Here is a 12305-nt window from a genome sequence, read left to right as displayed (position 1 = left end):
CGATATCTGTCCATGTTGAAACATGTATCAGCACTTCACCCTTTCTATTGCCCAATGATATTCTATTGACATCATTTATTATTGGCTTGGAAAACATTTTATGGTATCTCATGCAAGATATCTACTGAATGTTGACTATGTAACTAAAGATTTTCTTCTAGCAGTTGGTAATCAATTTTAAAAATGGCAAACAGTTTCAGCAGGGCCAAAGATGACTTTGATAGGATAAAAAAAAAACAACAACAGTCTTCTCAATTTTTCAGTATGTATTTAAGGATGCAGCAGATACAATTCAAGAATATAATCAAGCCTTGTGCAATATAACTTAAAGAAAAACCAAAGACCTCTTCTACTGACCTTCAAAATATATAAGTATCAATGGCTGAGTGAAAATAAAGCTAATTATTACAAAAAGAATTAGAATTTTAAAAAATAAAAATGTTGTGGGAAAGTGAAATTATTCAAAATAAACGTTTAAATGTCTTTGTAAAGTATTGAATGTTTTATAATTAATAAATTTAAATGTTATAAGGTGATACATACATATTTTAACATGAACAATTCTAAGTTTCCTCTATTTAGAGAAAACCTGTTAGGAAATCTTACAAACTCACTAGGTAACTTGCTTAGGTAGTATAAGTGCTATTATTCTGAAATACCAACATGATTTTATTGTGGTAGATATATAATTATTTTAACAGATTAAAGACTCATTTATTCACTGAACCAATTATAATAAAATAATTTGTTCAATGTATTTAATATGCAAGGATTACATTTTCCTCAAACTAAATATAACATTAAACATGTTACATGTTTAAGAAAAATAAAGTCCTTTTACATTTAATTAAAATTATAAATTGCAAAGGTTATCAAATTGATGTGAAATCTACACTAAAACCTTTTTAGAGATTCATAAGAATGCCGGGCGCGGTGGCTCACGCCTGTAATCCTAGCACTTTGGGAGGCCGAGGCGGGCGGATCATGAGGTCAGGAGATGGAGACCATCCTGGCTAACATGGTGAAACCCCGTTTCTACTAAAAAGTACAAAGAATGAGCCGGGCATGGTGGCGGGTGCCTGTAGTCCCAGCTACTCGGGAGGCTGAAGCAGGAGAATAGCCTGAACCCGGGAGGCAGAGCTTGCAGTGAGCCGAGATTGCACCACTGTACTCCAGCCTGGGCTACAGAGCAAGACTCCATCTCAAAAAAAAAAAAAAAAAAAAAAAAAAGAATGCCTAAAATGCACAAAAACAGATTTTGTTGAGAACAAACTAGTCAAAAACTACATTAGTTCTTTGCCCTGCCTTGAATGACTTGAACGTTGTGCTAGTTTGACATCTTTAACAGTTTTAACAGATTTCCATCTGAGCTTTCTGGCTTACTTTAGAAAACATAGCATTGAGAAATCTTATGACCACTGTTACTAGCTCCCTTGGTGTGATCTGACCTCAACAGGTACACCTTATAAAAATGGATCATTCTAAATCAATAAATAGCAGATTAACATTTAAAATTTACATCACTGTCTAGAATTTATAAATTATTTTGATAATCACAAGCCTATTTCTCGTGATCCAGAGTTTACTATTCATCTTACTTATATTTATCTATAATTTTAGCATTAGAAAAAAGTAAAACAACAAGTAGAAGTACACAACAGTGTTACCATTGAGACCGTGATGAAATAGTACACATTAGGTGATCTCATTCAACACATTTGTATAGATAACATAAAGAATGATGAATATAAGAACTTTATAATGTAATATATGTAAAGTTGCATATCCTATATGTCACTTATAATACAGATTTATTTGTCTCAAGAATAATTTAATCTACTGATGCATTATTGTTTGATTAGAAAAACAATTTTCCTGCAAGTAGTTTTATGTAGAAAGAAAGTTTTGAACTAAATAGACAAAGTTCTTTAATAAAAATATTATAAATAACATTTAAAATCAGTTATAACGTTCCACATAAATCAAAATAGTTCTGAAAATAATAGCAGAAAATAGCCATTGATGATGAAGTTTAAGGACAAGAAGTTTGATGGGTAGGAAGGAGACATACTTAACATTTTATATCAAAAAAATCTTTGATTCACCCATGGATTTTCAGAAAATTTAGTTCAGTCAGCAATGACTCCTGGCAATATATAGATGTGGTAAAACACACATCTAAAAATATGTTAGAAGCCAAAAGTCTTCAATGGATTCAGAATTCTGTCTAAACATTTCTTTATATTTCTGTGTAGGTTTTTAATTACACTGATACATTTGTAGTACTGCGTTAACTTGAAATGATTTTATAAACTTGCCTTTCTAGTATAATTATGTTGATGATATTTAATTTAATTTATATATAGATTCAAACTGTCAATTAAATGCTGGTAATTATTGACTTCCACAAAGGAAACTCTTTTTCGATAATAACTGCCAATCAAGTATCTTTCTATATCTCTGCTATTTCCTAGGCTGAATTCCACCAAACAGAAATTATGTTATTTGAATAAGGGTTGCAGATTACTTATCATATTATTTGAATACACGTAGAATTACTCCATAAATTGAGGGGATTGCTTTGGATTTTAATGCCTTTGCTAGGTACTCTTCTAAGCACAAGCAAAAAAAGTCATGGATTTGTTTTCATTCGCCAGTTCAGCTAATTTTGTAAGCGCTTACAAATTTATATCTGTAGCACTGATACACATATAGTACATTCCAAATTGGATAGACAAAACGAACTTGCCATTTTAAGCATGACCCTTGCCAAGACTTTTTGGCGTTAGGTCGCAGCTAACGGATCATTATCATTAGATCAAGTGTCTTACTTAATCCCTCATTGTAAATTAATCTCTCTCAAATGGTCACTCTCCATGACATCATTCTATTTGTATTTTATTCATAACTTTTACCACTGTCATATTTGTTTATGTATTTGTTTTCCTGGGTATTGTCTATCTCCTCCATTAGAAAGTGACTTTTCCCCAAGGGCAACGTCTTCTCTGCCTTGTTCAACTTCATATCCCTAGCACCTAGAACAATGTCTGGCATAGAGAAGGTGCTCACAGTTATTTGTGGCATGAGTAATTCTCCCATCTCACATGTCTATAAACCACAATACTCAGATCATTTAGTTCAATGGAGATGCCCACACCTGATTTTTAATCTGACCTACCCAATATAGTCTCGGCACTATTGACATTTTGCGTTGGATGAATTGTTGTTGTGAGGCACTGTCCTGTGCATTGTCCTATGTTTAGCAGCATCCTTAGCCTCTACCTATTATATGCCAGTGACACTCCCTTCCCTTGCCATGGGGACAAAAAATTGCCAGATGTAGCTCCAGGAATGCAAAATTTCTTGTTTCAAACCAATGAAATACAAAGATGTCTGTCTTGGAGACCAATCACATTTAATCTTTGTATCAACTTGATCTCATAAGCATTTTCTATATTGTTTATTGAGAACTTAGTTCACCTAATCAAGACACTCGAAAACACAAATTTCTCCATATACTCTTATTCCCACCTTTAAACCACCACCAAATTCTTTTCATAGTTCATTCATAATATCTTTTCATTCTCATTGAGAGTTATGTTTCAAGCTTTTTTCAACATTTCCTTGAATGACTGTATTTCCTTGGTATGACTGACTAATCTTCCCAATGAAAACTTGGAACAGTTTCATGCCTTAATCCTGTGTCTTAGTCCATTTGTGTCGCTATAAAGGAATACCTAAGGATCAGCAATTTATAAAGAAAAGAGGTTTCTTGGCTCATGGTTCTGCAGGCCATACAAGAATCGTGACACCAGCATCTGTTTCTGGTGAGGGCTTCAGGATACTCCACTCAAAACAGAAGGCAAAGAGGAAGGAGTGTGTGCAGAGATCACATGGCAAAAGAATAGAACAAGAGAGGGGGGAGGTACCAGGTTCTTTTAAACAATCAGCTGTGAAGGGAGCTAATAAAGCGAGAACTTACTGATTACCACTAGGATGGCATCAAGCCAATCATGAAGGATCCACTGCCAAGATACAAACACCTCCCACCAGACCCCACCTCCAATAGTGGGGATTAAATTTAACATGAGACTTGGCAGACCAAATAAACCGTATGCAAACCATGCACCTTATCTCAGAAAGCTTGGGTAGCATGGTTACCAGAAGAATCTGGTACAGCTGATACAGCTATGCAGCCTGTCATTTCCATCGTTTCCTGTTCTCTTTTCTAACAAAAAGCTAATAATTTTTCTCCTTGTCTCTGGGGCTGTGCTACACTTTAGTCATTTCTTCATAGGAATGGACTTTATGCCATTTTATTGTGAGTGACTTTCACACCACCCATAGGCCTCTTGATTATTCATTAATCATTTTAGTTTTTATGCTTGCCACTGTTGAGATTTGCCACATTTCTTGAAGCCAGAGAATCAAGTACAATTAACTTTATTTTTTTGAAAGCAAGTTATTTACACTTTACTCTTTAAATTCCATCCCATGACAATAGATGTTACATTACTGATTGATTGGAAATCAATGATATTTGGGAAATATCCTGAGATGATTAAGAGAAGTATGTTGAAAGTCTCCTACTTTCTGCCTCAACAGAAGAAAAAAAAGTCAGTTTATAATCGTTTGCAACTTTCAGAATATTCTTAGTTGTACAAAAAGGTGACATTTTTAAATTCTTAATATGAATGCCTTCATGCACATGTGCCTACACACACAGAGACACTACATTTTTATACACCAAAATAATTAAAATGCATACTTAAATGGTTTTCTTCAACTCTAAGAAAAAAAGAAATGGTTGCAACAAATCATCTGTACTAATAAGGAACAAAGTAAAATTGTTTTGTTGCCCAGTAGTAATAGATTGATTTAGCAGCTGTTTCTTAAGCTTTATTTTTGACATTTTCTGGCTGGACGTACTATTTTTTTTTGATACAGAGTCTTGCTCTCTTGCCCAGGCTGGAGTGCAGTGACATGATCTCGACTCACTGCAACCTCTGCCTCTGAATTCAAGTGATTCTTCTGCCTCAGCCTTCCAAGTAGCTGGGACTACAGGCGTTCGCCACCATGCCCAACTAATTTTTTTATTTTTGGTAGAGATGGAGTTCAATCATATTGGCCAGGCTGGTCTCGAGCTCCTGACCTCATGATCTGACTGCCTCGGCCTGCCAAACTGTTGGGATTACAGGTGTGAGCCAGAGTGCACACGGAATGGATGTACTACTTTATAGTCATTTTGTAACTTGAAAACTACATTTTTTAAATTCTTCACTTGTATGTATTCACTGGGTTACAGAATAAAAATTAACTTATTAATTTACCAAAGAGGAAACATAAGTAAAATTATATTGTCCATTTTGAGACATTTCCTAGGTAGAAAGTAAAATCTCCTAAAATTTTATAAACATAATGAAATGACCAACAAAAACAAAAACTTCAAAATACATTTGAAAGTTAGGTTTACAAAATTTATCTTTATATTTTATATCAGTAAAATATGTTAATTTGAATCATTCCATTAAAATAAGACTTAGAGGTAGGTTTTTCCAATTTCTGTGATCACTTCTATTATACTGTCAAGAGTCAGTGATTAAGTTAATTAGCTTGATTGACTCTTTCTACAATGTACACATTAATCAAAACTGCACATTGTACCCCATAAATATACACAATTATTATTCAACTAATAATAAATTAATTTTAAGAATTTTTTTCTAAAAGAGTCAATGATTGTATTTTTATGAGATTTAAAATATTTTTAAATTTATGTGCTCATTTTAAAATTTAGATTCAACTATAATATTTTAAATTAAAGAATAAAACTAAGTTCTGATTCCAAAAAAGATGAGAAAATAACTAATATTTTTAAATGGAAAAATTACATTTCTAATTCAATAAGGTAATTTAAGTGCATGATAAATTATACAAATTTGGTATTTTAGAGCATAATTTATCAAATTCAGATTCTGTCTATAGTATCAATAATATATCATGTCTGATTTATTGTTCATTTATATAATATGTTACTTTAATTACATTCAATAGCTTTACATATATAGGCCGATATACATTTCTTATTTTTGTTTACATACCTGTTTACAAACTAAAATTTTATTCCAAAGCCTTGAGTTCTATCAAATAGATATTTTTCTGATGATGGATAATATAATAGGTTATTTATATGTCAAAATAAAATTAGACCCGTTCCACTCATGCCCACCATGTTATAACTTTATCAAAACATTTATCCAATAGGAAAATGTTTCAATTTTTAACATTTGAGATAATCCAATAAATGTATTACTATTCTAAGGCTAAATTTTGAGTTGAAGAACTTTTCATTTCTTGAATCTCTAACTCATTTTTCTTTCTTTTCAGTTTCGCCTTACAGAGGGCACTAACATTTTTGTCTTTTGATTTAACATAAACATAGAATTTCATAGAAAGAAATGATTTAAACAGCAATTATATAACTAAAAAGATAAACTGCTTTTCTTTTCCACAAATAAAAAGGGTTATAAAAGTGACCTACATAATAATCTCTTTCCAGATTAAATTTCTCATTTTACTTTATTCAAATTTAGGAAAATCAACCATTTTTTACCTGGTATTTCCAATGCCATTTTTATTTATAATTTAAGTATTCTTTATGATTTCTTTAATACACAAACATGAGTGTAATTAATAAAGTTATTTGAAAATAGTTTTTTGGCAGGTACATGCAGACCTTCAATTACAAAAACACACTTGAACAGTAATTATAAATAATGGTTTAGTGTCCCAGAGGGTCTTGTCAGTGCAATCATTTATCTGTGTAAAAGTCTGTCTTAAATTTTGAATGAAAACCAAGGCACTAAATGTCTGGATTAAATGCTGACTTCTCTGAAGCTAAAAAAGGCATGTCTACTGATTTTAGTTGCTTTTCTTTTATTTGGCATTCATACACTGTTTCCCCTTAATGTGACAGTCTAAAGCAGACAAAGAAAAAGAGGCACTACACTTTTAGAGAGCACAAGTGACTGACATTAGGACCTCTTGACTGTGTGTCTTGCAGTCAGGGACATCTAGAGTGGTGCAGGTGGGGCCTGCACAAGGCCAAGGAACATCTGCTTTGCCACGCTGAGAGTCAATGATAGTGCTCCGTGTTATGCTGCAACAAGCTTGAAGGTTAGGGAAAAAAAAAAAAAAAAAACAGAAGGAAAAGAGAAGGTTGTAGAAATCTCTATCACAAACAGAGCTAGTGCCAGCAGGTGAGACTGTAGCCCATTTGTACATGAAGAGCTCCCTTAACAAATAAAATCATATTTTCTTTTCAATGTAATCCACAAAGATGAAGGGCAGAAAGTATTATCTTGGATCAGAGAACAAAAAAGATAAAAATAAAACAAATCTGATACATCCTAAGTAGCACTACTCTATCACTTCTCAGAATATGTATTAAATACCTCATTTCAGCCAAGCCCTGACTGAGCTATCATGAAAGAGCTGCTGTAAAGAGCTGCTGGTTTGTTGCAAATGTTATGCCTCACAAATAGATTGATGGTTGAGACTTAGCTCAGATATTTAAAATAATACATGTTTTTCTGAACATTTTCACATCTTGGCATATTACTCTTACACTTTGCCTGGATTCTTCTACTGTGACCCATGGAGATGTTCCTTTCTAGAGAGTCTATGGGCACCTTCAAGGATGGGAGGGTATTTTTGACATCTCTGGTCATTAGCAATTATGCCTGGCAATAAGTGTTTGTTAAATGAACCTAACAATCTGACAAGAATGTGCTCATACTTCTAATTTGATTTTACTTGCTCATCAAAAAGTCAATACAGATCTTTAAAATATAAATCTTAAAATGTTTTATTTTGCTTTACTGGAAAACACAATGCAAAAATCAATTAAATATTTAATTTTACTTAAACATGGTTATTTTGTAGTGTTCTTGTTAAAACTAATTTGGGCTTCTGTGAGGAGACAAGGAGCATGGTATTCCAACTTAGAATGCACTAATAATCTATGTTGTAGCTTCCAAAAATATGAGAAATGTTCTCCTCAAAAATGATCTTGCAGGGCCGGGCGCAGTGACTCACGCCTGTAATCCCAGCAGTTTGGGAGGCCGAGGCGGGTGGATCACCAGGTCAGGAGATCGAGACCATCCTGGCTAACAAGGTAAAACCCCGTCTCTACTAAAAAAAAAACACAAAAAATTAGCCAGGCGTGGTGGTGGGTGCCTGTAGTTCCAGCTACTCGGGAGGCTGAGGCAGGAGAAGCGTGAACCTGGGAGGCGGAGCTTGCAGTGAGCCGAGACCACGCAACTGCACTCCAGCCTGGGTGACAGAGCGAGACTCCGTCTCAAAAAAAAACAAAATGATCTTGAAGGAGTGTGTTCCATAGGTTTTCAAGACACATATGAAATTCCCATGAACATCAGCAAGTCCCATTTCAATGATCTTACATAATGACATAGATGCTAAAACAAAGATGATTTCTTCTAGATTGCTGAAAACATCTAAAAATTCACTATGTATTTTCAGTCTCTATATTTTTTATGGTCTGAATGTTTGTATCTCCTCCAAATTTACATGTTGAAACCTAATCACCAGTATGATGGCATTGGGATGTGGGGCCTTTGGGAGGTGATGAGGTCATGAGAGCAGAGCCCACATGAATGGTATCCAACCTTTAAAAAGAGGCCCCAGGGAGCTGTCTTTTGTTTTTCACTAAGTGAGGATGCAGAGAAACGTCCCCTTATAAAGAACTAGGAAGTGGGCCTTCACCAGACACCAAGTCCACTGGCACTTTGACCTTGGACATTCCACCCTTCAGAATGGAGAGAAACCAATTTATGTTGTTTATAAACTACCTAGTCCATGATACTTTGTTATAGCAATCCAACTGGACTAAAACAATTTTTTTTTTTTTTTTTGAGACCCAGCCTCACTCTGTCACCCAGGCTGGAGTGCAGTGGCACAATCTCGGCTCACTGCAAGCTCTGCCTCCCAGGTTCATGCCATTCTCCTGCCTCAGCCTCCCGAGTAGCTGGGACTACAGGCGCCCGCCACCACGCCCGGCTAATTTTTTGTATTTTTAGTAGAGACAGGGTTTCACTGTGTTAGCCAGGATGGTCTCGATCCCCTGACCTCGTGATCTGCCTGCCTCCGCCTCCCAAAGTGCTGGGATTACAGGCGTGAGCCACCGCACCCAGCCTAAAACAACATTTTAATCCTCAAAACAGAATATTTAAGGATATCAAATTGGGGTAGAATAGCAGCATCTGAATTTCTACACTGACCAAATATAGTTTTTTTCATATTAAAGCTTCATAAAGAGATTGTACATTTATTATTTCGAAACTACTGTTGAATTATTTTAAACCCTTGTGGGCTGCCAATAATCAAAACCCAACTACACAATAAATGAGAAACCCACATACCATTCCCATGATAAACTCAAAGAAAATTTTCTCCAAGACAAATAAAGGATAAGATTATATTTTATTTAAATATTATTGTATGTATTTTGATAAGTGCACCATAAAGAACTGCTTATATTGAGCTGATATTTTTATACATTATAGATTTTAAGAATTATTTTAACTCATAAACATCTTTTTCTTAAATTACTCAATTTAATATTTTAAACCAAAGTTCAAAAAAGGGTATCTTTTTGTTGTTTTCTTTGGGGTGTGCTGATTCTGGGTATTTCTGTAGCCTTTGTACATATTACAATTACAACCCTACTGAAATGCACTGTCTGAGCTTTCTAAGCCAATTATGAATCTTGGAAGTGCAGCTCTGCTTCCTGACCAAAAGGAAGCCACCCAAGCACAATATTATAACTCCTTAGAGAGTAATTTTTCCATAATGGGTTTTACTTGAGTGACTCATACTGATTATATAAGATGCAACACAATTAAATACGCTTCTGTGTGGCTTTGCACACATGCAGTTGCTTCCTCAAATAGCCTTAAAAAAGGAACAAGTAACGGCATACAGATTACCAATAGCCACTTCAATGGAGAAGCGTAGGAGAGGCTAGATAGGACAAGAAGAACTTTAGCAGAGGGAAACAGCAAGCCTCAGGAAAAGGAGGTTGATTGTTTCTTTAAGGTTAGGAGTCATAAGGCTGATGGAGAGATGGGGGTTAGAGATATGATTTGAAAAGAGTCAATTAAGTCCAGAGAGGCAGGGAAGTGGTTCCAGATGGCAGGTAAAACACAGGAGAAAGGGAAAGTGGTGGAGTGGATAGAGGTGAAGAGGGTGAAGAGGGGGCCTTGAGAAAGAAACTAGGGAGGCTTTTAAATCTGAATTTAATGACAGAATAAAACAAGTACAAAAAAGCCAATGTTCTGAAACGATTTTCAATAACAATCTAATGTAATTCAAGTTCAGAATTTTAAGTATATTTGCAGCTGAGAAGTCCAACAGCATAATCCTTCACAAGAAGCTTCTTTTTCCTGCCCTAGCCTCACTCCATCACCACCAAAACCTATGACATATACACAAAAAAATCACATGACTTATAGCCCACATTTTGAAAGAGGCTGGTATATTTTTCAAAGTTGTTTAACTCTGTAATCATGAGATTTACATGTATTACAGGAAAATAAAAATGAATTTATAAACCCATGTTTTCCAGACTTGGGTTGAATTTCCCGTGCCAACATGCCAATTTTCCTTATGGGGTTTAAGAGGTAAGGGAGGAAGAAACTTCATGTAAAAATGCCCTTGATCTCTACCCTTTGTTCAGACAATAGAGATGGCCCTTCTAAGAACAGCAGAGATTTCCCCAATACAACGCTCAATCTGTTTCCCCAAATGACAGCCCTCTTTGAGTATTAACTACCAGCAGTGGAGAGCAAATACTTTTTTGTTTCTGCTCTTGTATGGGGTGGCATTCTCAACAGTAGAAGGCAATGGCAATGAGTAAACCTGGTTCCATTGAGAGCATAAGTATTTATTAAATATGTACTGGTTTAACTTTTTATTGGGTATCTATTATGGAGTAAGCCCTGTGCTGTGTAATACGGATGCAGTGACCAATTAGGCAAAGTATTCTTCAGAAGTGTATACACAAGTGAGGGCATAGAATTCAGAAGACAGGTACAAAGCCAAATAAGAGAAATGGTAAGGGTAAATATAAGGGTAACACATAAAACGAATGCTTATTCATTGATGAGACATCAAGAACAGTTTCCATGATAAGTGGATCCCAGTAGCTTTCAGAATCCATACTATGCAATAGAACCCATGGACAGAAACAATAGTTTCTAGGAGTTAACAGTAGCTGTTCAAGTTGCCTGGTCTTACAACAGTGTATTTTAGCTCTTTTTAAAAGCTTTGGAAGCTTTGGCTACTGGTCAATGTATCTTATTAAGCCACTCTCAGAATCACTTTCTCAGTATTGCCTCTGCAGAGAAAGAGTCTGGCTGAGAAACCTTGAGTGTCAAACATACTAGTGCAACTAGCATAACAAAAATGTCCCCAGAGACATAATCTGGTGTAAGGCAGGGTAATATCAAAGTTTTAAAAAGCTTTATTGACTCTTTTTCTAAAATTTTCCAGATCAGTGGTTCCCAAACTTGGTTTCATAGTAGAATTGTCTGGGGAGATTTTTGTAAAAAGACAGACACTTGCACACACAATTCCAACCAGCACCCAGAGACCTGTTACATAGCAGTGGTCAATGAAGCAATTCTATGAATATACATATATAAGCTAGATTTCACATACGTTAAACTCCCTTTTCAAAAATGCAGGTTTAGGTTTTAGCAAATACTGGTTCAGGGAAAAAAATAATTGGCATTTGGAGCCAGCAGTAAATTCTCCATTTGCCACTAAGTTACTGTTTTCTTCTCTAAGACTCAGGATCCAACATTCAGCACTGGCACAGGACAACATTAACCAGAGACATCTACTCTCCTCACTAATGAGGTACAGACTCCAGGGCAATGCTTCACCACAACTCTTACCTGATGTATTCAAAGACGACTGCATCCAGATGCCATCAACTAAAGTCTGAGTTTTGCCCTTGCCAGTACCAGAGATGGATAATGCTTCAGTGCGTAGGGAGGATTTGAATGGCGAAGAGCCTGGATAGGAGAAAAGACAAGTTAATTAACCTGTCAAATCATTCCGTTCAGAGAACATAAATTCAAAGGAAATTGCATAATGAAATAACATTTCCATTTTCTTGTATTTTTTTTTGTATTCTGATTCATTGTTCAAGAGGTATCTACAAATTAGTGTGGTTTTTGCAAAGATCACATATAATGTCTGAGGAATTTTGCAATGTAAAA

This window comes from Nomascus leucogenys, chromosome 7b, assembly GCF_006542625.1.
Source record: "Nomascus leucogenys isolate Asia chromosome 7b, Asia_NLE_v1, whole genome shotgun sequence".
Classification (NCBI taxonomy): domain Eukaryota; kingdom Metazoa; phylum Chordata; class Mammalia; order Primates; family Hylobatidae; genus Nomascus; species Nomascus leucogenys.
The sequence above is the reverse complement of the archived record's forward strand: the minus strand, read 5'-3'. Positions refer to the sequence as shown.